The sequence below is a fragment of the Octopus bimaculoides genome, chromosome 2 (genome assembly GCF_046866305.1).
Source record: "Octopus bimaculoides isolate indiv1 chromosome 2, ASM4686630v1, whole genome shotgun sequence".
Lineage (NCBI taxonomy): Eukaryota > Metazoa > Mollusca > Cephalopoda > Octopoda > Octopodidae > Octopus > Octopus bimaculoides.
Genome location: NC_142929.1, coordinates 59,617,377 through 59,645,124, shown reverse-complemented (window position 1 = coordinate 59,645,124; position 27,748 = coordinate 59,617,377). Strand labels below are relative to the sequence as shown.

Genomic DNA, 27,748 nt, shown 5'->3' with positions numbered 1-27,748 from the left:
ACCACAACTTTCTCTCACTCTTACTTCCTGTTTCTGTTGTGCCTGTAATTCAAAGGGCCAGCCTTGTCACACTGTGTCATGCTGAATATCCCAGAGAAGTACGTTAAGGGTACACGTGTCTGTGGAGTGCTTAGCCACTTGCACGTTAATTTCGCAAGCAGGCTGTTCCGTTGATCGGATCAACTGGAACCCTCGATGTTGTAAGCGACGGAGTGCCAACAACAACAGCTGATCTGAGTATATATGCTGGGTATTCATTTTATAAATATACAAATCGTAGGTTATAAGAAATTAATGTTATTCAAAACTGGAGTTGTGTTAATAAATTGATGCCTATCTGTCAATTTTTCCACTCTTAGCTTAGTTTTTTCCTTGGGGCTGGCCAGATTGGAGCAATATTGAGAATAACCAGCCGAAATTGCAAGGATAATCTGGATCTCGACTGAAGAGAGAAAACTCCGAATGACCTGTCCATGTTTTCTTTATATCGTCTATCTGTATGTTTTGTCCCTTTCGTGTATCACCTAACTGTCTGAATGTTTTACGTCCTTGTCCCATTTTGTATTATTTATACATATATATATGTATATATATGTATGTATGTTTGCATGTATGTATATATGTGTATCTATTTATCTATCATCAATGTCATCATCACCATCATTTTTATGCTAGTTTTTTTCTTTGCTTGCATGGGTTGGACAAAACTTTTTTCGGTCAGTGGTCTATAGCTGCATAGCCTTCTTGTGGACATACCTTACTTGTTTTGGTGTAAATTATACATGTCTGTGCTATTGCATATAATGAACTACTAAAACAACAGCTAAACATGTTTCCTCCATAGTTATAAACATTGATTACCACCTAAGTGATAACATAAGGTACTGTGCAGGGGAACTGAACCTGAGACCACGTGATTGAGAAGCAACCTTCTCAACCACATCCATGCTCAAGCCAATATATGTACGTGTGTGTGTGTGTGTGTGTGTGTGTATATATATGTAAGTATATGTATATATGTATGTATATGTATGTATATATGCCTTTATATATATATATATATATATATATATATATATATATATATATATATAACTTTCTTGTCTTCTACCTGCTTCCTTTTTCTCTACTTCCAATTCTTCTACAGTTTTTCTGTCGCTAATTCATTCATTCTTAATTTATCTCTTCCTTATTTTTATGGTCACCACAACCCACCATCGCCACCACCACCACCACCGCCACTCCCACCAACACCACCACCACCACGGCTGCCGCCACATTATAAATAAATAAAGCACCATTCTTTCTACACTTGCTATTCTTAGTATCGTTATTGTCATAATCTGTTGTCCTAAAATGTGCAAGAACTGAGCTGTTTTATAATTGTTGTTGCTGTTGTTGTGGTTGTTATCATTGTTGTTGTTGTTGTTGATGTTCTTGTTGTTAAGCAATACTGTGTGATGGAGGTTATTTTGCAACATCACTTGTTGCTATGGTGATGACATCGAGTTGTAACATTATTCACAACAAGCCATTTGTTGTTTATGTAACAAAATTTGTTGCTTTTCAAATGTCCTGCCATACTAAGTAGCAATATATAAGAAACAAGACAGAGTTTGGGATTTTAGGCTTTCTCATAATGGCACAAGATGAAGAAGAGAGATGCTAAGAAAGAAGTAGAGATATCTCTTTTTACCTCATATCTTTCATTTTGTTGTGGTTGTTATTATTGTTATTGGTGTAGTTGTTGCTGGTGTTCTTTTCAAACTGAGTATGGTGTGGATACAAGTCCTAGCAAATTTCAAAGCAGTAGTTCTCAACTGACTCTTGAGAGTCCATATAAGATTTTGTTGTTAAAGTTTGTCATCAATTAATTTTGTTATACACACAATTGGTTATTCACAAACTATTCTAATGATTATTTTTACACAATTCCTTATAATATGAACACCTGTTATAATGAATTCCTTATAATGAAGACCTGTTGGGGCAAGCAAAAGCAAAATCGTGATGGCACCTGTGCCCAGCGTCGCCTTCCTGGCACTTGTGCCGGTGGCACGTGTAAAGACATTCAAGCGAGCTTGCTGCCAGTGCCCCTGGACTGGTTCCTGTGCATGTGGAACGTAAAATACACCATTTTGAGTGTGGCTGTTGCCAGTACCACCTGACTGGCCTTCGTCAGAAAGGAAAAAGTGAACTAAAAAAAGAGGGCTGTAGCAGTTTGTTGTACTGTAGGGGAGACAATAATTAATATACAAGGATATTTTATGGAAATAATGCAGGCATGCATAAATTTGCCTATACAAACGTAGATAGACTAACAACACAGATATAAAAATATGTACACTCAAATTCTTTTGTAACTACATAGCAATACACATATACACATACACTTATGTGTATACATACCCATACAGCCATATATACATATATATATATATATATATATATATATATATATATATATATATACACACACACACACAGGCTTGACTTTAAGAATGAATACATTAATCCTAAAATGATAACTAAGAGAAAATCTATGTACTTCTAACATCTTTTTTAGTTTTTATACCAGCTACTGACGAGTACAAATATGATTATTACAATTTTCTATTTATGAATACCTGAGTCTTTTTGTATGAAACAAATTGTATAGCAACATGAAAAATAAGAACTATAAACACTTTAATTTTGTGATTTGTGGTAATTACTAAATGAAATGCTTTGAAATAACTTTTTGGATGAAAAAAAAAATGCAAGTTTTATCGTTTCTTGATCAACAACCTCAATTGGCGTCAAATTTTGGTACAAGGCCAGAAATTTCTTGGGAGGGATTGTACATGTAAGGCAGATAAACTGACAGATTAATAAAATCATTGGATAGGATACTATGCTGCATTTGCTCTGTTTCTCTGCTCCTTGAGTTCAAATCTCTTCAAGGTTAACTTTGACCTTCTGCTCTTGGTTGGTGGGTGGAGATTCAATAAAGTAACAGTCAGGTTCTGGGATTGATTTTACATATCTTCCCTCCCTTTCTGTCTGTCTCTGTCTCTCTCTCTCTCTCTCTCTCTCTCTCTCTCTCTCTCTCCCTCTCTCTCTCTTGGAAGGAATCAACTGTGGTCCACACCTACAATAGAATGGATATTCTGCAAAGCTCAGTATGTCCAAGACATCTTGTATGCCTCTACTCCAGCAGGTTCCCTCCTACAACTCCATCAGGTGTTGAAGGCCTGCAATCAAAGCCTTATTTTATATGCAACCCGGTTTAACTACAGACATTCACATGGTAACTTGCAACTAGTATTTACTTTAACAATTTAAAGATAAATATTTGCAAAAGCTGAGGTGACCTATTAGTTATTTCAAACACACAGCAGAAGGCTGCAAATGAGCACACTGCTTCCAAACTCACCCCCTCAACTACAATGAAATTTTTATTGTGCTGTGAAAATATTGCATTTATTGCAATTTACTATGTATGTTTGTATCATAAAGATATTGTTTACGGTACTTAGTAAGCACACTACCATTATAAAGATCACATGAAGATATCACATGCTCAAATAATTGTATTCTAAAAACTATAAAGATATTCTAATGACATTCAGAAGAGCAGCTAAGACGATAAAGATATGCATGCACATTGATGTGTCTGCCTGTATGCGTATGTGTGTAGTATATTTATGTATATGGGTAGCTGTATTAGTAAATATTTAAGTGTATATGTATTTGCCTGTGTATGCACATTTAAATATATATATATATATTTATGTGTACATGTACATGTATAGATACACACACACACACATACATGCACACTCATGCACTCACACACTTATTTATATATATATACATACATACATAAATGTATATATATATATGTATATATACACACACACACACACATAAAGAGACATCTGCATATAAAAAGTATATGTATTTATGAGTGTGTGTACATATACATAATATACATTCATACATATACTCATGCACACAAACATGTATGTATGCATGTGTGCATGTATGTGTGTGTATATGTGTGTTTGTGTGTGTGTGTGTGTGTGTGTGTGTGTGTGTGTGTGTGTGTTTGTTTGTTGCATATCAATCATTAAAATTTCTATGGAAATGAAAATTAGTCATAAACATGTAAACATTACAAATCACTATAAAAATAGTGAAACCTCTATTGTATAATGATAATGCTACAGAAGAATGCAAGATTCAATTTCTTTCAGATTAATTTCATGTCTTGTATCTTAAAGACTGCATATTAGGGGAATTTGGAAACCAAAACAAAAAAACATACATGTGCTTGTATATGTGTGTGCTTATCTTTGAGTGTGTGTATATATATAAATATATATATATATATATATACAATACAGACAGACAGACATATATATATATATATATGTGTGTGTGTGTGTGTGTGTGTGTGTGTGTGTGAAGGTGCATGGCTCAGTGGTTAGAGCATCAAGCTTACGATCGCGAGGTTATGAGTTCAAATTCTGGACCGGGCTGCGTGTTGTGTTCTTGAGCAAGACACTTTATTTCACGTTGCTCCAGTTCACTCAGCTGTAGAAATGCCTTGCGATGACACAGGTGCCAAGCTGTATCGGCCTTTGCCTTTCCTTTGGATAACACAGGTGGCCTGGAGAGGGGAGGCCGGTATGCATGGGCGACTGCTGGTCTTCCATAAACAATCTTGCCTGGACTTGTGCCTCAGAGGGTAACTTTCTAGGTGTAATCCCATGGTCAGTCATGACCAAAGGGGGTCTCAGCATATATATATATATATCGTTGCCAGAACTGGCTCCTGTGCAGGTGACACGTAAAATACACCATTTCGAGCGTGGCTGTTGCATCCCAGCTGTGATTTTGGATAGACCGGGGGCTTTCCCAGTTTACGTGTTTTTAGTTGCCTTATCTACCACACTGCTGTCCACTAAAATAGCTGGTCCCTCTGTTGGGCTCACATGAATCTCTTTATCCCTACACTCCCTACATTCAACAGTCTCACATAGTAACTTTTCTACACTTCTTTCTTGTCCACACCATTGAGTGCTAGCATACCATTATCTATCCGCATACACTTCTCTCCTACAATATCCTGATTCTCACTGACACACTATCTGGCAATGAGGAACACTTCAAGTCTCTGATCTTCATGCTGTAGGACGTTGGCAAGCCCCTTCTGTTCTGCTTCTATCCTAGCTAGATAGACTTGATAAGATTCTTTACCACTCTTTCCAGGCCCAGCTTTTCTCTTTTATGGCCCTGTCAAAGTCATTGTTCTACCACTATGTCACCCTTGGTCTGGCAGGGAATTTGCTCCAACCACAAATTTGTAGCTACGAATTTTCTGTTTGTTACGTTTTTGTTAAATTCTCTGTTTGTTATGTTTTTGTTAAATTTTCCATTTGTTGTGATTTTGCTAAATCTTAGAAGTATTATTTATGTAATGCTATGCACTCATTTTTTTTTTTTTTTACTCATTTGTAGAATATTCTTGGAATATTTTTATGCTACATCGATTTCTGTCTCTTTCTTTTCCCCTCGTTTACCTCCTCTTCTTTCTCTTCCCCTCCCTAATACTCTTCTCTGTTGCTTCTATCCCTCTGCCCTTAACGACTTTTTCCCCCTCCTCCCATGTCACCATTTAATCCTCTCTCTATTTTTTTTTTCATTTTCCCATTGACAGGTACAGTCACGCTTCTTTGCATTCCTACATCCTTTTCTTACACGGTTTGATTAATTCTTCTTTCATTCTGACTATCTACTCCTTTCTCGTCCCACAGGACATTTTCATTTTCTCTTTGCATTACCCATATTCCCCTATCTGATAGCCACATGGCTCTTTTTGTTATATATGTATAATTATTATAACTATTTTATTTTGTCCTGTTCGTTTTCGTCATTGTTCTGTACATTCGTTAGCTATTTCCAGTGGGTTTTTTAATACTGGTGCCAACAAAAGTGAACCATATCAACGATAAAGGGCATGATATTATAAGGATCTTTCGGACGTTGACTGATGAGGAATTAGCTACGAATTTTCTGTTTATTGCGTTTTTGATAAATTTCCTATTTGCTGTGTTTTTCTGGTGTGTTTGAAATATAAATATTTCGTTTTGGGATTTCGTTTGCAAAATTCTTTATGTGACTTCGTGAGTTGAAGCATATTTTGTTGTGTCTGGGATGAGTCATGCTCTTTTAGTGCCTTATTATTTAACACGCTCACTATTAAAGTTTCCATTCATTTACTTGACTATTTTTTCTATAATATACATATGTATATATATCCCAACCAGTTGCCATGCTTGATCGCTAAATCCACAAGTTTTTAATTCTGCTTCTGTTCATTTTCTCTTATTCGTTTCTGTTGAAGAGTGTAGGCTCGAAACATAAAAGACTTTCTCACTTTCCCGAGCGTCAAACTAATACACCTGCTTGTTGTTTATACACCTGCCTTCGTATTTTGTTTTTCTGTTTTTCTACCATATATATATATATATATATATATTGTTCAAATTTACAGAAAACAAAAGACGAAGACAGGTGAAGGAACAGTAAGCAGGCGTATTAGTTTAACACTCAGGAAGAATGGAAAAGTTTTTGATATTTTGAGCCTAGGCTCTTCGACAGAAATGATTGGGGGGGGGGGGGGTGAGAACGAATGAAAAAAAAATCAGGGAGAAAAAATATGTAGAGATTAATAATTCAACATCTCTCTCTCTCTCTCTCTTTCTCACTGTTCCTCTCTCAACAATAACGTCACAAGAATTTGCTATCAAGAGCGTCTAAACACTAAAGTACAATAAATTGACCAAAGAATTTTAAGACTATGGTGTTCGTTCTGCCCTTCAGCCATCTTAGTATATTACTGTTAAAGGTTTACTCTTCATAAGTAGCCATAACACACACAGTCACACGACAAGCACTCGCATGAACAAAGTCTTTATGTGTGTGTGTGTGTGTGTGTGTGTTGAACACTCCCGTCGAAGACAACGTAAGAGCATTCAGCTTTTGCTGAACGACCTGCATAAATGATTTGTTTATAATGATCAAATGTCAAATGTTCGTGCCAGACATTAGCTCACTCTCTCTGTCAAATCGACGTTGTCTGAACAGGTGCATTGTGTGCCACATGTCAGGTGCCAAAATGATCGCAGAACAACGCGAGGTGAAGTGTTTTGCTCAAGATTACAACGCACCACCCAGACTAGAAATTGAAACCACGATAGTAGATCGTGAGTGCAGTACTCTAGCCTCTAAGCCATGCGGCATCACATACATTCACACGCACGCAAACACACACACACACACGCACACACACACACACACACACATAAGCGTATATATATATATATATATATATATAGATATATATATATATATATATATATATATATATATATATGAAGTATCGTTTCATACTGCCTGTTTATGAGAGTGTTTGATGTGTGTGTGTCAATGCTACATCAAATGAGTATATCTGGAGCAGTAATGTACTGAGATGGTTGAAGAATAGAACAAAGAACATAGTCTTCAAATTCTCTGCTTAATTTATTGTATTTTAGTGTTCAGACCCTCCTGATAGCATATCTCAGTGAAGTTCAGGCTTAAAAAAAAGAGTGAAAGAGAAAGAGAGCGGGGGGGGGGGGGAATGCACAGATACCATGATATCAGAAAAGAATGAATGGTAATACACATACACACACACACACCCATATATATACATATATTTATACACACACATATATGTACATATACGTACACCCTTTACCAAGCATCTGCAATTTTGATGCAGTTTGCTATATATTTTGTCTCTCTTTCTACCTATCTATCTATCTATTTGTCTATGTCCATCTACACGTATGTATGAAGGAATATTTGTGAGTGTGTGCATATATAAGTTAAGATATATATGTGTTTGTATTTACGTGTAGATGTAAATGTTCATCATGAATGTATGTTCATTTAAGAATGTATTTAACCTTTCCTTTTGAGAAAAATCCAGATGAGATCGTAGATGGAGTGGGAAGGCCAAAATAAGAATCTTCTTGAAATGTTTGGTCTAGCTTTGAGAGGTCTTATAATTTGGGAAAAATTTTTGGCATACATATATATAATACACACACATATATATATATATATACACACATACATATATAAGTATATATATATATATATATACACACACACATACACACATATATGCTTATATACATATATAAACAGATATACACAATTGCACACACATGCACAAAATATGAGAACAAAGATTATACAAGAATAATTGCAATACATTAATGTCTATATTCTTTGTAAAAATCCATCAGATGTCAGTCTAGCCTTTCTACTAAGAGAACTTCTATTCTTTTATAGAACTGAGTACCAAAATACAACAAATTCATTCTGAGTCTGAAACAGAAGACAGAGGTAAGTATTGAATGTTGAATATTTCACTTCTTTAATCTCTCTTTGTAGGGTTCACAATAAGTTTTTCTGTGCAATGGTTTGCAGGATTAACTTCCATGGTAGTCTTAAGTATGCCATTCATATTTCTGCAAAATACTGGAACTATTTTTAAACATTTAGTTACTTAATGTTATATTAATGAACATCTATAAGCGTCCATCAATCTCGGAATGTAAAAACTTCCTTTGATTTTATTTTTTAATTTTGTTTGTTTGTTTGGCAAGAATTTTTAGAGCCAAGGAACAAAACGCCTGGCAGTATTTTTTCTAGATTTTAGACTCTGTGTTCAAATCTCTTCAGGATCAGCTTTGCCTTTCGTCTTTTCAGGGATGATAAAAGAATGCAGCAGTATTGGAGTCAATGGCTTTGATTATTCCCCGCTCTCAAACTTTCAATCATCTATCTAATTTATAAACAGTAGGCGCAGGAGTGGCTGTGTGGTAAGTAGCTTGCTTACTAACCACATGGTTCCGGGTTCAGTCCGACTGCGTGGCACCTTGGGCAAGTAACTTCTACTATAGCCTCGGGCCGACCAAAGCCTTGTGAGTGGATTTGGTAGACGGAAACTGAAAGAAGCCCGTCGTATATATGTATATATGTTTGTGTGTCTGTATTTGTCCCCCCAACTTCGCTTGACAACCGCTGCTGGTGTGTTTACGTCCCCGTAACTTAACGGTTTGGCAAAAAGAGACCGATAGAATAAGTACTAGGCTTACAAAAAATACATCCTGGGGTCGATCTGCTCGACTAAAGGCAGTGCTCCAGCATGGCCGCAGTCAAATGACTGAAACAAGTAAAGAGAGTAAAAGAGAGTTATCTTAGAATAAATGATTTTCTCAAAGAAGTCAGTGAGCTGGTAGAATTGTTAGTGAGTTAGATAACACACTTAGCATTTCATCTGACTCTAGTGTTTTGAGTTCAAATCCCACCATGATCAACTTTACCTTTCATTCTTTTGAGATGATAAAATTAAGTACCAGTAAAGTGGTGAGGTCAGTGTAAACAACTTGGACCTCCCTTTGAGTATGGTGCCATTGTACCAAAATTAGCATGCATCAAAATTAGAGCTGGCAAAACTGTTAGCATGCCAGGCCAAATGCTGAGCAGCATTTCATCCTTCCTTACATTCTGAGTTCACATTCCACCAAGGTTGACTTTGCTTTTTGTCCTTTCAGGGTCAATGAAAAAAGTACCAGTCAAGTACTAGGGTCAATGTAATTGACTATCCCCTTCTCACAATTTCAATCCCTGTGCCTATAGTAGAAAGGATTATTATTATTATTATTATTGAGTGAGAGAGCTGTGCATGCTATCAAAGTGACACTGGGGTAAAATATACGAAGCCCAGTAGACCCATCATGACTACCCATCTGATAAGGGTACACCAGACACATGCATCACAACCATATGTGCATGACATAGTGATCTCCTATCATGATAAACAGCTCATGGTCTTGTAGGTGGGGCCCAGTTAGGATTTTCTTCCGGGTGAGTAGCCCATCCTGCTCAAAAGGTCCCTGAATAAGGGTTGTTTAAGGATGAAGAACAAAACGCCCATGTTTCCAAAGGTGAATTATCCAAATCCTAAAGAATTCCTCTCAACACATGGCTATGATGCTACCCCACTACTTCTGCTCGTGATTAGAGATGCATACATTGTCAGTCACCAAGGGACATTTTCAACTGGTTAAGGTCAAACAACTGACAAGCAAATCTGTGGTATTGAGCAGAATATTTGCTGTAGCCCATCTTTTATACCAAGACAAAACAATGTACATGATAACACTTGCAATCAGTTAAGATAAGAAGCCATGAGAGCCACTGCCTGGTACTGCATCCGGGCATCATCATCATCATTATTATTATTATTATTATTATTATTATTATTATTATTATTATTATTATTTCAATGAGCTGGCAAAATCATTAGAACTCCATTGTCCATCTTTACTTTCTGATTTCAAATTCTGCTGAGGTTGACTTTGCTTTTAATCCTTTCTGGGTTGATAATATAAGTAACAGTTGAACACTGGGTCAATGCAACCAACATACCCTCCCTTTAAAATTGCTAGCCTTGAACCAAAATACAAAACCATTATCATTATTATTATTATTGATAATAATATTTAAAGTGGTGAGCTGGCAGAAATGTTAGCATGCTGGCTGAAATGCTTACTGGTATTTTACCTGCTGCTATGTTCTGAGTTCAAATTTCGCCAAGTTCAACTTTGCCTTTCATCCTTTGGGAGTCAATAAACTAAGTACCAGTTGAGCACTGAGGTTGATGTAATCAACTTAACTCCTCCCCCAAAATTTCAGGCCTTGTGCATATAGTAGAAAGGATTATTATTATTAGAGTTGTGGATTAGAAAATCATCAGAGAGTTAGACAAAATGCCCTGTGGTATTCATACCAATTATTCATCTTCAATGTTCAAATTCTGCTTAGGTCAACTTTGCCTTTTGTTCTTCCCAGATGGATAAAATAAATATGAGTCCAGTATTGGCATGACATAATCAACTCTTCCTTCCCACTCTCATATTTCAGGTTTTGTGCTTTTGTTAGAAACAACTATAATTATGGATTAGCAGAATTATTAGGATGTTGGACAAGTACTTTGTGATACTTGAATGAGTTCAATACCTTGCTTATTAAAATCACACTGAGATCATCTTTGTAGCTCATATTTCTAGTACTGATAAAATAAAGTACTAATCAAGTACTGGGATCAATATAATTAACACCCCCACACCACCAATATATGATTAACCTCTGTGTAGTTTCCATTTATCGTATTTCATTTACATGTCATAGGTAACCAGGGGCTTCAGTAAGGTGCTGCACAGTGAGCTAAAAACAGAAACCACATAGTTGTGACATGAGCTTTTGTAACTGCTCAGGTATACCTGTAATTGAAATGAAATAAAACTTGAGCATATTAGAAATTAATAGGATCCAGTGTTATCTCCTTCCTGATGAGTTCATCATGGGGCGGGGTGCCATTGTTAGCGATGTTGTGAATTGCCCAATAACAGTTTTCTCAATTTTTCTCAGCACATCAGTGTCCTTCCTCACTTAACCTGCTACTGAAATTTGGAGCATCCATTATTTTGCCTTGAAATTTAGATGCACTAAAATACTGTAACTATACAAGTCAGACATGAGCAACCTCATGCCACACAAAACGTAATTTCATCATCAGGTGGATTGAGCTACTTAGAAAAAATTCAAGATAATTTTTCATTAGACATACCATTCAGAATGTCTCACTAGCTATAGTTTGCCCAAGACTGATATCAGGCTAGCAGTCAAATTTTTAATGTTATTATTATGATTAATTGCTCTATGGGAAATGTTTGCATTCTATGCATTTCCTGAAATGCATCAGATATGCTATTTCAGTTTTAAGCACTTTCAGTTTCCAGTGTCTTTTCCTATGATTATCAACAAGTCTCAGGGGAAGTTTCACAGTGTTGCTGTAGTTGAACACACAGTTTCATGTTTCTTTCATAGGCAATTCTATGTTGTATGTTTTATATTGAGCCAAGTGAATATTTTTTCCAGAGCACCAAACTGTAAGACAAGAAATGTCATCTCCAGAGTTTTTGCAGATCAAAACTCATTTCTGGTCTAATTTCTTGGTTTCTATGTCTCATTTCAATTTAGAATAAAAGAAAGTAAAAAAATAAAGATAGCATATTTTATGTCAAAAATTTTAAATGTCCAATAAATATTCAGGATTGGAAGTTTGCTTCCTAACCACATGGTTCTGGGTTCAGTCCCACTGCATGGCTCTTTGGGCAAGTGTCTCCCGCTATAACCTTGAGCCAACCAAAGCCTCGAGAGTGACACTCAGAATTTTAAAAAATAAGACCTGGATCGATTCATTCAATTGAAAATCTGGCAAGGCAATGCCCCAGCTTGGCCACAGTTAAATGACTGAAAGAAATAAAAGATAACGAACACAGTTTCAGATATTTTGCACATTATAGAAACCTGGAAAAAATTTAACTTCATGCAACTACAATAGAATAAAAAAACCTGCAAATGTTACATATTAAGTGGCATGCAAAAACTCTTTATAAGTCATTATTTTTCTACATGTTCTGCAACAAAGCAATGTTGGGTGTCTCTGCTGGTGTGTATCTGTGTATATTTATATAAAATACATATGTGTTATGCATGTGTGTGTGTATATTTGTATACAAGTATATATCTATATTTGTATATATATATATATATATATATATATATGTCATGATATATATATACATACATACACACATACATTTGTATATATGTCTATATATGTATATATATCATTATATATATATGTATACATGTCATATATATATATATATATATATATATATATATATATATATATATATGTATGTCTGTATATGTACATATATATGTAATTATATATGTATGTGTATGTATATATATATATATATATATATATATATATGTGTGTGTGTAGTGTGGGGGTTGTACACTTACATATTCATATATCTATATGTACACAGACAAACACACACAGACATGTATGTATTCATTCCTACACTTAAATGCACTAGTATTATATATCTTGACACAAAATATTTACATACACCCACATTTACTTACACACACAAACATATCCACATACAAATTTAAAAAATCCTCACACTGCACCACATATTCATTTTCACATATACATACATACATACGCAATACATGGCATAGACATGCATATATATCATTACATGGTGCAGCAACTTACATGCCAATATTCCTTCTGCACATATTACCATTACTATCCATTATACTCATGTGGCTGCCATCAACTACAGTAATCTATGATAACTCTGATAACTATTGCTTCCAAACGCCGAGCTATCAATGTCTTTTATCACTTTAACTGAAACACATATACTGAAAATACTAACTTCATCTTGTTTTTATTATCTTAGACTCCACTAAATTACTGAGTTATAGATACTGTTTATTAGCGAGGCACCTCCGCAACATTTCACGGTCAATAGCATTGATCTTGTACATTTTACAAGCGTCTTCCAAACAGATTAATAACATGCTACTATTCTTACATTTTTTTTTAACATTTCACTGAAAGTCTATACACTATTAAAAACCCATTTTTACTTTACTATACATTTCTTTCTTTCCTCATGTGACAATACTTGCACATGTATATTTTAGCGTGAGTATATATGTACAAATATACATATACACTTACATATGTGTTTAAATATATATATATGCATTTAAATATGTATATGTGTCTTTAAATAAATATGTGTGTGGGTGAGTGGGTGTGTATGCTTAAATATATGTGTCTAAATATACATATATAGGCAATGATGTGTGCTTAAGCTGAACACATGGCTCTGTGGTAAGAATGTTTGCTTTGCAACCATGTCATTTAGGGTCCAATCCCACTGTATTTGGCAATTTGGGCATGCCTTCTGTTGTTGCTCCAGGATGACTTATTCCTGGTGAGTGCAGAAGCATGTTGTATATGCATATTTGTGTGCATACACTCTTGTTTCTCACTAACCAGTGTTGTTTTACTTACAAGCATCAATTAGAAAGTTCATAGGCTGACTAAAATACTCTCATGGAATGTGACCAAATGAGATTTATTTTTCAACATAGTCTCCCCTTGTGGTTCAAGCACTTCTTCTATTGGTGTTGCAATGCTTGTATCCCACTAACAAAGAAGCTTTCATCCTGCTGCTAAAAAATAGTCATCAACAGCAGATACAGTATTACCATCACTGCCATACTGGTTCCAAGCCAAGTGTTTTTCATGTTGGAGAACAGATGATAGCCAGATGGGGCCAAATCAGGAAAATAGGAATGGTGTTCAATCAGTCCAAAGCCACAGTCATGCACAGTAGCCATGTGCTTGGAGCATTGACCCAATGAAACAAAACCCCTTTCATTAGTTTTCTTGGACGTTTGGCCTTGATGGCTTTTCATAACTGTCTCAGCAAGTTGGCTTAGTACTCTCCAGTGATGGTGTGACCCTTTTGAAGATAGTCAATAAAGACAATGTTTTTTTACATCCCAAACAACTGAGACCATCACCTTCCCTGCAGATGCAACGACCTTGGCCTTTGGAGTAAGTGAGGAGGGGTGTTTCCACTACCTGGACTGTCTCTTTGTCTATAACTTAAAGGGATGAACCCAATACTCATCTATCCTGGATTAGGAAATGTTCAAGAAAACCAGCCAGCCATATCTGCCTAAAACAGGGCTGGCTAACCTTTTATCGTGCAGCCCGCTTGATATTTTCTTGAAAGGGGTTTATTTAGACAAGCATTTTAAAAAATTTTATCAAAAATTAAAGATTGTAATGAAAAGTAAAACAGAAAGACACTACTATATCTTCGACCAGCTGGTTTTGCTACTTCAGGCTGATGACGAGCAATAACTCAGAAACATGTCCCTGAATGCACACTAGGCTGGTGAAGGTGCTTGTCTTCCCCTCGCAAATATAAGGACACAGGAAATGTGTCAAGGCCGACAGAAAGCGGTCCAGCTTCCTAGGGCTAAATAGCAGCAGTATGATTCCCTTATTGGGACTGTCACATTAAGTTGACAGTATACAACTGCTTTATCATAACACTGCTGCTTAATTCTCTCTGTGAGATTTATAATTAGATCATTTCTAAAGATACTACTGTTTTTGCAAAGATAATATTTCGTGTTGAATTAACAATCATTCATTCATTATTGTAATAATAGCACGAGAAAGCAAAATGCTTTCAATTCTGTCAGTATACAAGAGACCCTCAAAAACTTAACTTTCTGTGATTAAAGTAGCCTGCAATGTAATTCAAGCTGGCCTGGCTAAAACAATGCCATATTTTCCTGTGATGTAATCAGCCTAGTGCGCTTTTGATATGGTGTCAGAAGACAAACCAGCTTTTAAAATATATAATTTTGCTTTTACTCATTCCTTCTCGGATTTGTTTTTTCATGGTGTGAGCAGAGACTCATTTAAGGTAGTATTTTACAGCCAGATGACTTTCCGTTCACTGACCATTATTTGCTTATCAAATATGTGTGTATATATATAGATAGATAGATAGATATGTATATATATATATATATATATATATATATATATATATAGAGAGAGAGAGATAGATAGATAGATATGTACACACATATGGTGGGATTCTATGCAATTTCTGTCAACGAATTGCACACGTGAGTCATTAGTTGTTGCATGTCAACATCTGCAGAAAAGATGAACAGGGAGGAGATCTCAGAAGGTTGTACACAATGGAATTGAACTCAAGACCATGTGCTTATGAAATGATCTCCATTACTTACACAGCCATGTCTAATTTGGTTTTCTTTTATACCTACAAAAGTTTCTGGCCAGAGGATTGATGATAAATACATAAATACAATTAAATTCTACAGTTTATTGAACAAAGTTATAAATTACAAAATATAATTAAGCATGTATTTATTTATGAAAGAAAATTGACAAAATTTAGAACGCAAAAGAGATTTCTTTTTTTTTTTTTAGAAATGTGAATGTAAAAGCTGATGATGTTTGCTATCAAATAACAATTGTACATCAAAAAGAAAGGAAGTTAATTTTAGCATCAAATCTTGTTTGACAACCTATCATTTATGATGCTTATTTTTTAAGGAAACCAAAGTAGAGAATTCAGTTTTGCTGTTATAAGTTGTAACAAAAGCATTAAAAATCATACAGCTTTTTCATATAAATTTGAATATCTTTCTTGAAAACCTAACCAAAAATTAAATTGAAAGATGTCAGATTTTTGTTTTACAGCACTGTCGCATGAAAGTTCAATGAAAGGATCCCTTTCAGCTTCATTTAACTGTAACATTCCTTCATTTTCTATTTTTACACTGATTGGATCTTTAATCCATATTTTGTTGGTTTGGATTAAGAGAAAATTATTTTTTTAAAAATTACATAATGCTCCAAAGAACTTCAAAATTCATTTTTTTATAACCTGTTGTTTTCACAAATTCAGTTTCTCAACTGTTGCTCTCACTTTCTCAAAAACCGTAAAAGTATATATGTTCATCCCCGTGAAATTAAATTTAATTCATATATGACATAAGATGTGGTTTTAAATAGGCCACACGTACTAGCCAATCAAAGTGATGAACTTCATCTTTAAACTCAACTATGACACTTTTTACTAACTGAGGTTGTAAGGCAGTGAGCTGGCAGAATTGTTAGCATGCTGGGCAAAATGCTCAGCAGTATTTTGTCCACCTTCATGTTCTGAGTTCAAATTTCACTGAGGTTAACTTTGCCTTTCATCCTTTTGTGGTTGATAAAATAAGTACCAGTTGTACACTGGAGGTTGATGTAATGAATTTATCCCTCCCAGGAAATTTCTGGCCTTGTGCCAAAATTTGACACCAGATGAGGTTCTTGATAAAGAAACAATAAAAGTTCCATTTTTTTTATCCAAAAAGTTATTTCAAAGCATTTCATTTATTAATTACCACAAATCACAAAATGAAAGTGTTTATATATTTATATCTCATAATTCTCTACATGACTCAGGATCAGAAAATATTTCAGCCCCCAGTGGCTGCTGACATTCTGCAAGGTTCAAGTGAGACCTTCAGTGGGGCACTGCTCTTCCATTTGGAACAATGCCATTAGTATACACAGAGACATCCTGAACTACATCCAGATAAGGGCTTCTAAACTTATTGGCATATAACAATTAACAGACATGCTCCAGTTTCTGGCCCACAAGTCTTGTTGGCTCATGCAAATGCATCATCTATTTTTGATGTTGTTGTTGTGATTTAGTCACAAGTTAACCCTGTTTAAATAGACTTACAACTAAATATATTGAAGTCCAGCTATCCCATCTATTCTTTTTCTGAAGCTGTTACCAGACCTAAATTATCTAATGTATATATACATTTTTTTAAAGATGGTAATTTAAAGGATAATTTGCCTGCTATTTCTAGTAAAATAAGTAACCTTGCAGAGGGTTTCTCATTGACCTCAAAAATATCATATATTCCTCATTTGCTCGGAAGGTTTTAATAGAGTGGGGTCATTTCTGTATACTACACAATCTGTCTTATTTAAGTTGATGCAAGTGCTAAGTCACAAGAAATATTTTAATTAACCCTTTAGCATTTAAACTGGCCATATCTAGCCAAAACATTCTATTGGTTTTATGTTCAAGCTGACCATATCTGGCCTCTCACATCTACCCTACAATGTTATTCTAAAAATATACAATTACATCATCGAAATCTCAACGCTACAAGATCATAAATGATTAATTCAAAACAAAGTGAATAAATAAGCATTAAATTTGACAGTATTCTAAATGCTAAAGAGTTAAATATCCTGTTCTATTTGTAAGAATACTAAGTGAAAAGACTTAACAACAACAGTTTGAGATTCCTTTCCTTCTTTTGTTTCTATCTTAACCCTTTCATTTACTATATTTCTTTGGAAATCACTCCTTTTGTTTAAATTAGTTTTGAAATATAATAAAGAATTTAGTAACATAACTTCGTCATTATTAGTCTGGTGTTAGGAACATAAAATTAACATGGAATATTGATGGAAGGTTTTAATTTAGATCACTTGAAATCAGGAAGTTGGTATCATAGAATCAAGAGTGGTCACTTGTGGGTTGGTGTCAGAATGGTTATGCCCTCATCTTCTGATGGAAATGTAGGGACACCAATGTGACATAAGTCTTGGTCATCTGAACCTGAGCACAGCTGATTCATTCTAGAGAAGAAGAGAGAGAATAATCAACTACTAGCTCTTTCTTTATTGATACAATAAGTACGAATGGTCATCACTAAATAACAAAAATCACTAAATGCATACATCGTTTCCCAACCTATGCTGCTTAGCTTGTTTATTGGTTCCCAGGAGAAAAAAACCCAATCTTCAGCAAATATTAAAATAATTGACATTGGCAGAACAGAATACTACAAGCTCTAATGAATCTGACAATTTACAGTTATACTTGGGCAATGATAATATGAATAGTAGATAGACAAGTAAGGATTTTATAAATGTGATGCTCCAGCTGGATTTGCATTGACTAACTATAACTTAAATATCTATTTGTACAGTAAAGCATACATATATCTGTATTGAAACAAGGTCACACAAATGCTCACAACACAATAAATACACAAAACTGCACATGAGTACAAAATACATATACAAAAGCATAAGAAAAAGGCATATAAATACAATCGTATCAGCCTGGAACTATCAAAGAAGATACTTGACTATGGTGTTGTGTGATAGAATTGAACTTGTGCTCACATGTTCGTGAAGAAAATTTCTTAACCGTAACCCCATAACTTGTGCCTGCACCACACACTCCTGTTGCAAGACACAAAGATCCAAGATCCAATTATATATTCTTACATATGGCCATGTAAAAGTGCCTGTGCAGTGTCACATAAAAGCACCCATGGGACACCATGTAAAAGCACTGATACCAGTGTTGTGTAAAAGCACCCAGCATACTTTGTAAAGTGGTTGGCATTAGGAAGGGCATCCAGCCATAGAAACCATGCCAAAACAGATATGGAGCTTGAACAGCCCTTCAGCTGGTAAACTTCTGTCAAATCGTCCAACCCATGCCAGCATGGAAAACGGACATTAAATGATGAGGATGATGATACAGATATAATTCCTCCTCCTCTTCCTCATTATCATCATCCTCTTCTTCTCCTAATATCCACTTTGCCATGCTTGAATTGGTCAGACGGAGTTTACTGAGGCGGATATTCCACAACCATAAGCTCTTTCTTTTGCCAACTCTTATCTGTTTCTGAGCAAGGTATTATTGCCCAGACATGTTTTCACAGAATTTTCAAAATTAATACAACAGTCATGTGATGTCACAACAAGCAGACACAACACATGTTATTATATGTTACTAATAGTTTCATACATTGAGAAATATTTCAAATGTATTCATCAGGCATGAAAGAGGAAATACAAAAAGTTAAGAAGGAAGTATATAGAAAACTGAAAACGAAAAAAAAAAAAAAAAGAAAAGGTAAATGAATAATCTTCCTTAGACTTTAAATTATAAGGCTGGAATTATGTCAACCAGTTAATCAGGTATAAGTGGAATTTTTCAATTCTTCAAAATGTATTCAGTCATATGTTTACAATCACTGAAAATTTCAGACCTAGAGTTCTGTGGTGAGTTAGGGATCTTACCTTACATTTATTTGATCTACATTTTTTTATATGCTTCCTTTTTCAACATTTCACATTTCTTCTCTCTTTAATTTGTTATATGTGGTCTGTGCCTCTTGAATATGTTTGAGATATTTCTCATCATATAGAACTATTAGTAGCACATAAAAGCATGTATTGTGTCTATTAAATAATATATATGGTAATTCTGAGAAGGACTGAGAGAGCAATGGTGAGAGAAATGTGTGGGGTGAAGCTGTTTGATAAGAGGAGGACTGAGGATTTTGATGGGAATGCTGGGGTTGGAGGAATCGGTGGAATGGTTGGTAAGGGTGAATAGAGTGAGGTGGTATGGGTATGCTTTGAGGAGGGATAAAGAACATGTTCTGAGGAGGATGATTGTGTTTGAGGTAAATGGAGCATGAAAGTGAGGTAGACTGAAGAAAAGGTGGGGGACAGGTGGAGGAGGAGATTGGGAGGGTTGGTTTGAAAAAGGAGGACGCCCAAAACCGGACAAGATGGTGAAATGGTGTGAGGGTAGTTGCTATGGCATTGAGGTAGATCTGACCACCCACATTAATGGGGACTAAACCTGAATTTAAAACATTGGATGATGATGATATATGACTATTCAAATAGATAAGGAGAATTATACATCAACACAGCTTTTATAATTACAGTCAGTTATACGGCATATCTAATCTAAGCCTCAGTCTGACATATGTTTCTGCTGCATGGATATCTCGCAATGTGGTTGTTCTTTATCATTCGATGCGATTAGTGATAAGTTCCACATTTACAGTGTTCAGAGATAGAATGGTAAATCTTCTGAATAATATTCCTAAATTGTCTGGTAACTATTCCTGATAGGTAAATTAAGTGATGTAGAATTATACATGATGCCCAAATACATAATGACACACCTGCATTAGAACTGAACTCCTGATGTCTATGTTGGTAGTCTAATACCAAACACTCACTGCCACATTGCTTCTATAGTAATAAAAAAGAATATCTGTAACAAAATATAGATAGGCAGACAAATGAAAAATACATGTACACACAGTGTAAATGCATTATACACACTAAACTTAAGATGCATTTGCACAATCTTAGACATACATAGATGTATATGCACAGAGATTGTGATCTGATATATGTACGTAAGCATACACATACTCGTATATACAATCACACAAAACCACTAATTTACATGCACGCATATTCAGTCACACACAGAACTTTACAAATGTGCAAACACACACACACACACACACACATACATACATGGGTAGAGAGAGGGGAAATGATAGATTGATTAGTAGATATATAGATAGAAAAATAGATAGATAGATACATAGAGACATACATATTACAATGTGGCTGTATGTCACATAATTGTTGAAATATACGTGTAATTGAATGTGTACATAAATATACACATACATACATACATATATATATATATACACACACACACATATATTACTTAGATAACTGTACACATATAAATAACCAAACACGCCATTCTTCTGTCACATATAACCACACACCAGTGTGATAGATATCTTTTTATCTATATATATATATATATATATATATATACACACACACACATTTATATATATACGGACATACATGTATATATATATGTATGTATTTACAAATATACATGTACATGCATGTAACCACCAAATACATGCACAAACCTTTTACATCCCTAACAGAAACATACACATATACAATCACACCCACATGCATATACCACACACATATACACACACATATACATACATTCCCTAAATTTCCCTATTACCACAGTGAAACACACTATCATATTCTCCATCCTACACATATTATGAAATACTTCAAAAGCCAGTATTGATTAAAACCTTCTGCAGATGTTTTCCTTAAAGCCAAATCTAACCATTTTTCTTGGGCCTTTTTTACTTTATTTTCATGTATTTTTTAAAATTTTATTTTAATTTTATTTCAATTTTCTTCATATTTTTTTTTACTTTTTATTTTGAAATGTATTTCATGGGAAAACGTTTTTATTTTATTTTATTTTACTTTATTACATTTTTTTATTTTTTTTATTTTTTAATCTCCAAACTTACTTTCTCCAACTGATAAATTTCAAAATATTGTCACAGATTTTTATTTATTTTTAGTTCATGATGCTGCTATTGTTCCCCCCCCCCCACCATCTTGTTGCTGTTCATGTTGTTGTTGTTGTTGTTATTATTACTTCTATAGTTGTTTTTGCTGACTTGTTTGGTCCTTGTTTTGTTTGCTTTTTTTTTTTTAATATCTTTTGCATGCTTTACTGTTCCATCACCTCCCCCCTCTCTCTCTCTTTCACTCTCTTTCCAACTGCACTCATGTACACACATTCACACATATACAGGCTCAAAAGCCATGCTCCCCACCCCCATCATAATCATCATCATCACACACAAATGTACAGAGAACTACATGCAAGATCTCAGTGGCACACACACACACACACACACACACACATGCATGAAGACTGCAGAAGACACCCTTTTGTTGTCTTGTCTGTCTTTAGGTATTCCTCTCTGAAGTACCCTATGTCCATTATCTGCAATAAAAATATAATCAATCTGAAGGAAGAAATTATTAAATAAATAAACAAATAAATAAATAGATTTCACCATTCTATCATAAACATTTAAAAAAAAAAGACCCTGAAAATTTCCCTTGAACATTTTTGAAATAGGAATTGGTTCCTGACACTGTCAAAAGTCTGATAATTAAAATGCAATTATTATTATTACTGTTGTTGTTGTCGTTGTTGTTGTCATCAACATCATCATCATCATTGTTATTGTAGTCATTCTGAAAGAAATGCCTGCAACATAGAATAAGAGATAAGTTCTCTTCTTTGGAAGAGGCAATATGAGGATGGATGTGAGTGTGGTCAGTTTGACATGAATAAAATTCTATTCACCAATCCCTGCTTATAAGTTTTGAGTTCAAATTCTGCTGAGGTCAACTTTGCCTATCATCTTTTTCATGTTGATAAAATAAGTGCCAATCGAGTATTGAGATCAATGTAATCGACTTACTCCCTCTTCCAAAATTTCAGGCCTTGTGCCTATTGTAGAAATTATTATTATTATTATTATTATTATTATTATCATTAAGGTAGTGAGATAGTAGAATCATTAGCATGTAGGGCAAAATGCATAACAGTATTTTTGCCATCTTTGCATTCTGAGTTCAAATTCCATCAAGGTCGATTTTGCCTTTCTTCCTTTCAGGGTCAGTGAATTAAGTATCACTTGAGTATTGGAGTCGATGTAATTGGCTTAACCACCCCTCCCCCCCCCCAAAAAAAAAAAAATTAGAAAGGATTATTATTATTTCTATTGTCATAAAGTGGCAAGCTGGCAGAACTGTTAAGATGCTGGGTATAATGCATAGCAGCATTTCGTCCATCTTTACGTTCTGAGTTCAAATTACAGCAAGGTCAACTTTGCCTTTCATACTTTCAGAGTTGATAAAATAAATAAGTATCAACTGAACCCTGGGGTCGAAGTAACTGACTTTCCCCCTCCCCTGAAATTTTTGGCCTTGTGCTAAAATTTGTAACCATTGTTAAGGGAATAAGCTGACAGAATTGTTACTGCATTGTAGAAAAATCTTTGTAGCATTTCTTCTGTCTCTTCATGTTCTGAATTCAAATCCTGCTGGGATTAACTTTACTTTCCTTTTTCAGGGGCCAAGAATATAAAGTATCAGTCAAATACTTGGGTCACTATAATCAACAAACTTTCCTCTTCATAAAATTGCTGGTCTTCTGCAAAAAACTTGAGACTATTGTTGTTATTATTGTTGATATTATTTTTGTAGTTGCTGCCTTTTGGAAAATATTTGGTTTGCCGATATGTTAAGCGTTTTCCTTTATTAAAACAAGAATTAGATACACCTTAGAAAACAAAACATACATAAAATTATTCAAGGTTAACAGATATGTCCAAAGTAAACAACTTCTGTGTGACAATACCCAAACAATTGTCTGTCTATTTTCGTAGAATTTCTAATGTACATATGCTGAGATAGTGCATGTTTAATTACAAGTCAGTGTTAGTTTCTTTACAGAAAAGGTTGCATATCATTACAGATATGCCAATAACAAATGGAATGATATACACAATCCTTAGTTGCCATAATGTTTTAATTCAGCAACTAAGTTGGTATAGCCTCTTAGTTTTTCTGTATTTTGTTGTTGTTGTTGCTGTTGCTGTTCTTTTTCTTTTTAACTCAGGTTTTGTTGGAACTCTCGGTCTCTTGCATGCATAGCAGGCTTGCTACCTGCAGCCTATGGTACCATGCTATCTGTTCTTTTCAACTATCTAATACTTTCCTGATTATTCTGGCCTTGCTAAGGAGGCAAACCTTTTGTATCAGCTCTACGAGGCACTCTATTCTGATTTCCTCTATGTTTCTTTTGATTCCTTCTGACACTGTCTCCAAGTCATCATCATCATCATCATTATCGTTTAACGTCCGCTTTCCATGCTAGCATGGGTTGGGTGATTTGACTGAGGACTGGTGAACCAGATGGCTACACCAAGCTCCAATCTGATTTGGCAGAGTTTCTACAGCTGGATGCCCTTTCTAACACCAACCACTCTGAGAGTGTAGTGGGTGCTTTTACATGCCACCGGCACGAGGGCCAGTCACACGGTACTGGCAACAGCCACGCTCAGAAAGGTGTTTTTTATGTGCCACCTGCATGGGAGCCAGTCCAGCGGCACTGGCAACAACCTCAACAATAATCGGCACTATTTTCACCATCTTCATTTTCCATAGCTGGGCTATTTTGTACTTATTATTATTATTAGTAGTAGTAGTAGTAGTAGGGTGGTGAGTTGGCAGAATTGTTAGCATGCCGGATGAAATGCTTAGCGGTATTTCGCCCATCGCTACATTCTGCGTTCAAATTCTGCCAAGGGGTCAATAAAATAAGTGCCAGTTGAACTCTGGGGTCAATGCAATCAACTCATCAACTTCCCCAGAATTACTGCCCTTGTGGCAAAATTTGAAACCATTATTATTATTATTATTAATAGGGTGGCAAGCTCGCAGAATTGTTAACATGCCTGGCAAAATGCTTAGTGGCATTTCGTTCATCTTTACATTCTAAAGTCAAATTACGCTGAGGTTGACTTTGCCTTTCATCCTGTTAGGATCAATAAAGTAAGTACGAGATGAGTACTGAGATCGATGTAATTGACTATCCCTTTCTTCCAAAATTTCAGGCCTTGTGCCTATAGTAGAAGTTATTATTATTATTATTATTATTATTATTATTATTATTATTATTATTATTATCATTATTATTATTCAGTAGTTTTATTTTTATAACGTGCTTTCACTTCACTACCGAGCACAGCTCTGTGTGCCTTGGGTATGTGCTGTGGTTTGCTGTGATGCTCTTATGGTTACTGTATTGAAAGTGTTTTGCGTAGGATGTGTGCAGTGCCCAGTAGTGCAATTTTCTGTATGTTATATATATTTGTAAGTCCTGGTGTTTTTGTTATGTATTTGTCTGAATATTTTTTTATTATACCTAAGACATTATTATTATTATTATTGCTATTACATTATTATTACTATTATTATTATTATTACTATTATTACTATAAAACTGGCTGGACTTTTAGCATGTTGGACAAAATGCTGAGGTAGCATTTTGCCCATTTTTATGTTCTGAGTCCAAATTCTGCTGAGATTGACATTGCTTCTTGTCCTTTCAGTGTCAATGAAATAAATATTAGTTGACCACAGAGGTCAATGAAATCGACTATCCCCTCGCAAATTCCAGGCCTTGTGCATATAATAGAAAGGATTATTATTATTGGTCGACTTTGCCTTTCATCCTTTCGGGGTCAATAAAATAGGTACCAGTTGAACACTGGGGGTCGATAATCAACTCATCCCCTCCCCCAAAATTGCTGCCCTTGTGACAAAATTTGAAACCATTATTATTATTATTATTATTATTATTATTGATTCTCTATATCCTTCTAATCCCTATTCTCTTAGTTTGTTTTTTCTTTATAATTATTGCTGTCCTTGACACTCCCACCATCACCTACACAACCACCACCACCACCACCACCACCACCATCACTGCCATCATCATCATCATCGTTATCATCATTCATAAAAGAATTAAATTTGTTTCATATTCTGAATTTCACTCCCATTACACTGCTGCTCCCACCATCATCAACACTACCCTCCCCCACCACTAAAAATTAGTTCCTCTTTCTTTTCCTCCTCCTCCTCCTCCTCCCCTTCTCCCCACCCCCCTAGAGAACAATTGAAGAAATAAAGCCACTTCCTTCCCTTCCCCCCACTCCAAGTGACAATCAAGGTTACACTTCTTTTGTTCTTTTCAAAAGCCATTATTTTTCATAACTGATAGCATTTTGATAAAAATTTGCCACACACCTCCAAAGCTGCTGCTGTCACCACCACCACCACCACCACCACCACCATTACAACCAGCAGCAGCAGCAGCACTACCACCACCACCACCACCATTACCACTACCATCACCACCACACCACTGTTACCACCACCATCAGCACTACCACCATCACCACTACCACCATCACCACTACCACCATCACCACTACCACCATCACCCCTACCACCATCACCACTACCACCATCACCACTACTAACACCACCATCACCACTATTACCACCACTACCACAACCAGCACCACCGTTACCCCCACCATCACCATTACCACCACTACCACAACCAGCACCACCGTTACCCCCCACCATCACCATTACCACCACAATCACAACCGCCATGACTACCACACCACCATTACCACCACTACCACCACCACCACTTTCACCACAAACACCACTACCACCCCACTTTTACTACCACCACTAGTCCCATACCACCACTTTCTGCCACTTCTAGTATTGACATTGCCACCACTACGTTATTCCAAATCTGACACTAACACAACTCCTCTCACTAACCCAACTGCCACTCCCTTGAACTACCATAACCACCACTACCACCACCACATTTGATACCCTCACCATTACAACCAGCACTACTGCCACAACTACCACCTCCACAAATACCACTGCCACCATCACCACCAACACCTCCACCATCTGCCTCATTCACCACCCACCTCACTGCCACCCACACCACCCACACCACCCACCCCGTTGTCACAACCACCACCACTACCACCCCCACTCATCCCATTGCCACCTCTGCCTCTAAAAACACCTAGAGTCAAAATGACTTTTCTCAACATTCAGTTAAGCCAGGGGTCCCTAAACTTTTTAGAGCATTGACCACTTCATAGAGTCCTTGACCCCTCATCGAGTCCTTGACCCCTCATCGACCCCCAGGCCTGTACAAGAAAATAAATTAATAAATAATAATAATAAGTAGATGTGCATTTATCGACCCTTTGAATGGTCCCATTGACCCCTAAATTAAGCAGATTCTTGCAATATTCAGTTATGCTTATAAGAAAGTTTTGCTGGAATTCTTTTCCCCTATTTTCTGTGTAGATTATAACCATTCTTAGAGACTTACAGTGAGAGTGAGAGAAGGGCTTCATTTAAGGCAGTGCTTCCCAAAGGGGGCAGTGGAAAGACCCAGAGGAGGATGGGGGGCGTTGAAGAAAAGTGGGATGATAATGGGGGTGAGAGATGTAAAAAAAATATTGATTAGTTAATTAGGTTTAAGTTTTACTTGTGAAATACAGTTGTTTTGAAATTGTCACTGAAAGTGGACTATATCTGTGGTGGGGAGGGGGAAGGGCACTAGGGATGTGGCCTGGGTGCCGAGGGAGCAGCAGCCTGAAAAAGTTTGGGAACTACTGATATAAGGGATAGACTGTTTGTGTCTTTCATACCATTTTTCAAATACTGGGGATTTTTCTTTCTGATTCGTAACAAATGGAGAACTTAATGATTTATTTCGAAACTTTTAATTTAATGGCACATTTGAAAGAT

General features: G+C 35.7%; 1 long non-coding RNA gene across 1 annotated transcript in view; it reads left to right on the top strand.

Moving 5' to 3' along the window:
- The first annotated feature begins 8,390 nt into the window (after positions 1 to 8,390).
- LOC149137081 (uncharacterized) overlaps positions 8,391 to 27,748 on the top strand; it is a 300,123-nt gene continuing 280,765 nt past the window's right edge. Inside the window, exon 1 of the long non-coding RNA XR_016237897.1 lies at positions 8,391 to 8,445. This is a non-coding gene — a long non-coding RNA (uncharacterized LOC149137081). The remainder of the gene's footprint in view (positions 8,446 to 27,748) is intronic.